This window comes from Dromiciops gliroides, chromosome 1 (genome assembly GCF_019393635.1).
Source record: "Dromiciops gliroides isolate mDroGli1 chromosome 1, mDroGli1.pri, whole genome shotgun sequence".
Classification (NCBI taxonomy): domain Eukaryota; kingdom Metazoa; phylum Chordata; class Mammalia; order Microbiotheria; family Microbiotheriidae; genus Dromiciops; species Dromiciops gliroides.
Window position 1 is genome coordinate 628,472,874 of NC_057861.1, and position 5,479 is coordinate 628,478,352.

At 41.9% G+C, this 5,479-nt stretch overlaps 1 pseudogene; it reads right to left on the minus strand.

Annotated features, from left to right (window-relative positions):
* Positions 1 to 688: 688 nt before the first annotated feature.
* LOC122740606 lies at positions 689 to 1,130 on the minus strand (annotated as a pseudogene).
* Positions 1,131 to 5,479: the final 4,349 nt, after the last annotated feature.

Sequence of the window (5,479 nt, forward strand, 5' to 3'; positions counted from 1 at the left end):
TCTATTCCAACCCCCTCATTTTATAGCTGAGGCCCAAAGTCTCAGGAAGAAAATGACAGATGCAGGATGTGAAGTCAGGGGCTGTTATCCAAATCCAGTGCTCTTTCCCCCGTGGGCTACAGGTCAGGAGGAGAGAGAGGAGGAGCAAATCCAGGCTCTGTCCTCAGGCAGCTCAGTCTGTCTGAGGAAGGGGGACTCCAACATAGGGGATAATTAGAGAAATATATAGGAAGAGAATATTACTTAGTAGGAGAATATGTTTTGTAAACTATAAATTATTTAGAAATTCAAGGAAGAGAGAGATTGCTATAGATTAAAGTGGTCAGGCAAGATTTTCTTGGGGAAAGTAGAAGGTATGTGTGTTTGGACGAGGGCAGGGAAATATCTGTAGACTATTGTAACACAGATGTGGCACGGGATGTTTAATATAAAGAGAGCTTGGCTCTCATGTGGCATGGGCAGACAGTAGATGATCTTGGATCTAGCCCACCATCTTCCTCCCTCCCTCCCTCCCTCCCTCCCTCCCTCCCTTCCTTCCTTCCTTCCTTCCTTCCTTCCTTCCTTCCTTCCTTCCTTCCTTCCTTCCTTCCTTCCTTCCTTCCTTCCTTCCTTCCTTCCTTCCTTCCTTCCTTCCTTCCTTCCTTCCTCTTCACTAAGAACCTTCTTGTTTTTATTGTTAGGGTCTGGGTTACTTGAGAGGGATGAAACGAGACGAGTGGGTGGCTCCAATACTCAGCCGGCTGTGTTTCACAGGCTTGTAGGTGATAGAGAATTCACCCAGGTAGTGTCCAATCATCTCGGGCTTAATTTCAACCTGATTGAAGGTCATGCCGTTGTAGAAACCCACCATACTGCCCACCATCTCTGGCAGGATGATCATGTCTCGAAGGTGTGTCTTCACGACCTCGGGCTTTTCCAAGGGGGGGGGGTGCCTCCTTCTTGGCCTTTCTCAGTCGCTTCAGGAGGAAATGCTGCTTGCGCCGCAGACCCCGGTTGAGTCTCCGCTGCTGTCGAGCGCTGTACAACTGCATGAGCTGTTCATAAGACACGTCCAGTAGCTGATCCAGGTCCACACCGCGGTATGTGAACTTCCGGAAGGTTCACTTCTTCTTCCGCTCCACTTCCGCCATCTTGTCCGCTGTCGGGAAAAGACCGCTCCGGATTGCATAGGCGCAGATAATGTTGCCCACCATCTTTCAAGGGAGACTTCAATTTCTGCGTTTGTGGGGAACAGAAGGAAGGCTGTGGCTTGGTGCTTGCTCCCTCCCTTCCATATCTCCAAGACAATTATAAAGTGGGAATTATATTTGTCTAGTATACCTCCAATGTCAGTGGATATTTTGGAGCTCAGAATAAATGCCGCTTTCCCTCGCTGATGGGGAGAAGAGAAGGAAGGAAATAATACTTAGTTTAACATTATTAGCACCCTCCAACCATCATTGAACATCATGGATAGGCAGGACATGTTTTTGTGAAAGTATACAGTAAACAGAAATCAGGAAATTATACAGACTCGAATAAACGCAAGAATACGAGAGTAAATGAGTTCTGTAGCTTGGGAATAAGAGTAGACAGCTCAGTTCAACTAAGGTAAGAATAATCTGGGGGAGGGGGCAGCAGTTGGGAAGGGGTCTTAGCAGTTTTTTTCAGTAGCAGGTGTTGGAGGGCCGGTGTCCCCTACACCTCTACAGCAACATCATCTCCTAATGGTCATTCAGAAGCTCACACCTTGTCCCCCTTGCCTGCCTCTCTCAAAGTTCTCCAACCATCTGAAGAAATCCCTTCTCCACTGGTCCAACATGATGGTGCAGTGTTCCCTAGGCCAAGTGGAAGTCACATTCCCTTATATGTTCTCAATGAATGGAGGTCATAGGGCTTCCTGTCCCATCCAGTTGGGTGGAGGTGTTATATTATCAAATAAGAAAAAATAAAATTTACTTGAAAGATAAGATCTGGGTAATTGAAAGAAAGGAAGACTTCTAGGATGGGAGCATGAACAAAGATACAGTGTGGGGGGAATGGGCCTATAGTGTCTATGAGAGGTTTGGGACCAGTTCACTCCCCCTTCCAGATGTCTCTTTCATAGACTCATAATATCTTAGCTTTAGAGCTAGAAAGGACCTTAGGAATCAAAGAATGCAACCCCTTTCCTTTGCAAAGGTTCAGAATGAATGAAGAAACTGTAACACATTTGTTACCACTGATTATATTGCAGGCACTGAACTAGGCACTGAGGATACAAACCAGGAAGCAAGATTCTCTCTTACCTCAGGGAGCTTTCACCAAAATGGGCTAAGACAACACACAAAGGAGAGCTAGAATAGATGTGTGCAGGTGGAGGTATGCATAAGTAGTGAGGAAGCTTGGTTCTCTGTATGATGAGGCAAAAATCCCCCTGTCACAAGCTAGACAGGTGAAATGACTCCTATATGAATGGCAGACCCTAGATTCAAACTTAGGCCCTCTCACTCCAAATCCAGCCCTTCTTTTACCCCTACCACCCCAAATGGAGTAGATTGAATAGGGATCGATTCCCTGTGACCACACTGCCTCAATAAAATAACTGTGGTAGGAAGGCTGCTAAACTGAGCTACACATTTCTGGGACACAGGGGAATGAGAGCATGCCTTCCTTTAGATAAACCTGATGTACAAAGATTCACATTCACACTATGGACTAATTATTGGGAGCTAGGGAGTAATCATTTAGTGGTAGTGGTTTATTAAATTTAGACTGTTGGTCCTTAACTGTTTCCCCAAGCTCTGAAATGAGAATCATCTGTCTTGTGTCCAAATAAGTAAAGGGTTTTGGAGGAGTAAGGTAATTAGCTAGAATGAGAAGGGTAATTTTGTTTAGGTTAGTCTGTCCCTGGGTTTCAGGTATTGGAAAAAACAAACAAACCACTGGACTTGGAATCAGAAGACTCAATTTCTATTCTTACCTCTGCAACTGATTTGCTGTGAGAACTTTGGTGAATATAGGAATAATAATAATTAGCATTTATGTAACACTTTATAAGCATGATCACATATTTATCCTCATAGCAACCTAGGGAGGTAGATACTTAGTATTATTATTTAAAAAATTTTAATAGTATTTTATGTTTTTTCCAATTACATGTAAAATAGTTTTCAACATTTTTTTTTTTTGTGAGGCAATTGGTGTTAAGTGACTTGCCCACGGTCACACAGCTAGTAAGTGTCAAGTGTCTGAGGTCAGATTTGAACTCAGGTCCTCCTGAATCCAGGGCTAGTGCTCTATCCACTGCACCACCTAGCTTCCCCAGTTTTCAACATTTTTGTAAGATGTTGAGTTCCAAATTTTTCTCCCCCCTCCCCCTCTTCCCCCTCCCAAAACAGCAAGCAATCTGGTATAGGTTATACATTACCATCATGTTGAACATATTTCCACATTAGTTACGTTGTGAAAGAAGAATCAGAACAAAAGAGAAAAACCACAAGAAGGAACAAAAAAACAACAACAAAAAAAGTGAAAATAGCATGCTTCCATCTGCATGCAGACTCCATAGTTCTTTTTCTGGATGTGGAGATCATTTTCTATCATGACTCTTTGGGAGTTGTCGTGGTTTATTGTATTGCTGAGAAGAGCTAAGTCTATCACAGTTGTAGATACTTCTTTCCTTCTTTCTTTCTCTTTCTTTCTTTCTTTTTTTCGGTGAGGCAATTGGGGTTAAGTGACTTACCCAGGGTCACACAGCTAGTAAGTGTTAAGTGTCCGAGGCTGGATTTGAACTCAGGTCCTCCTGACTCCAGGGCCGGTGCTCTATACACTGAACCACCTAGCTGCCCCTAGATACTTATTTCTAACCCCATTTTACAGATGAGGAAACAGGCATGGAGAGGTTAAATGATTTGCCCAGGTTCACACAACTAATAATTGTTTGAGGCTGGATTTAAACCTAGAACTCTTCCCCAGGACTTCTAAGTCTAACACTCTATCTACTGTCACTTCACTGTAAATAAATTTCTTTTTTCTGGACCCCATTTTTTAACTCTGTAAAACGAGAGGGTTACACTAGAATGCAGGGGTTCTTAACCTGGTGTTTGTGAACTCCTACAGAATGTTGGTAACTGTATTTCAACATAATTGGTTTCTTTGTAACCCTATGTATTTCACTTTATGTGTTTAAAAATGTTTCTGAGAAGAAACCCCTAGGCTTCACCAGACTACCAAAGGGTCTGGGACACATCCACGCAAAGGTTAAGAACCCCTGTTTTAGATGTCCTCCAAGATCCCCTGTAGCTCTAACTTCTATTACAGTGAAATCTATTGGCGAGCAAGCCAAATTCAGCTGCTGTATTTCTGGGTCCCAGTTAGGTTATTGCCTCTTTGAGGTGCCAATGCCTGATACATGGCAGACCCATGGTGGGAAGGGGAGAGTGGAGAAGTTCTGAGCTCTAATGGATAAAGAAGATTTTGTGGTTTTATGGAAGACAATCCCACAATTGGCTATGGGGAGAGGATGGTATAAGACCCATGTTCTCACACCCTAATAGGCTGATCACCCACTTTCCAGGGTCAAGGGCTCCAACAGTAGATATTGCTGGTTAAGTTTTTCGAATAATATTTTATTTTTTTCTCATTACATGTAAAAACATTTAAAATATTTTAGTTCCAAATTCTGTCCTTACCTCCTTTTCCTTCCTCCTCACTGAGATGGCAAGCAATTTAATATAGGCTATACATGTACAATCATGCAAAATATATTTCCATATTGGTCATGTTGTGAAAGAAAACACAGACCAAAAAACCTCCCACAAAAAATAAAGAAAGTAAAAAATAGTATGCTTCAATCTGCCTTCAGACTACATCAGTTCTTTCTCTGGAAGTGGATAGCATTTGTTATCATAAGTCTTTTGGAACTGTCTTGGATCATTAAATTGCTGAGAATAGCTAAGTAATTCACAGTTGATCATTGTACAATATTGCTATTTTTTGGGTGGTGAGGCAATTGGGGTTAAGTGACTTGCCCAAGGTCACATAACTAGTTAGTGTTAAGTGTCTGAGGCCAGATTTGAAGTCAGGTCCTCCTGACTCCAGGGCCAGTGCTCTATCCACTGCACCACCTAGCTGCCCCCTACAATATTGCTATTACTGTATACACTGTTCTGGTTCTGCTCATTTCACTTTGCATCAGTTCATGTAAGTCTTCCTAGGTTTTTCTAAAGATATCTTGCTCATCATTTCTTGTAGCACAATAGTATTCCATCACAATCAAATACCACAACTTGCTCAGGCATTCCCCAATTGATGGATATCTTCTCAATTTCCAAGTCTTTGCTTTGATGGTTAGTAATTGAAGACAGAAATTGGATGGTTAGTCCACTGAGTTAGCTCATCATTATATATATATATATATATATATATATATAATGATGAGCTAACTCAGTGGACTAACCATCCAATTTCTGTATATATATATATATATATATATATATAGTTGGAAATGAATAACAAG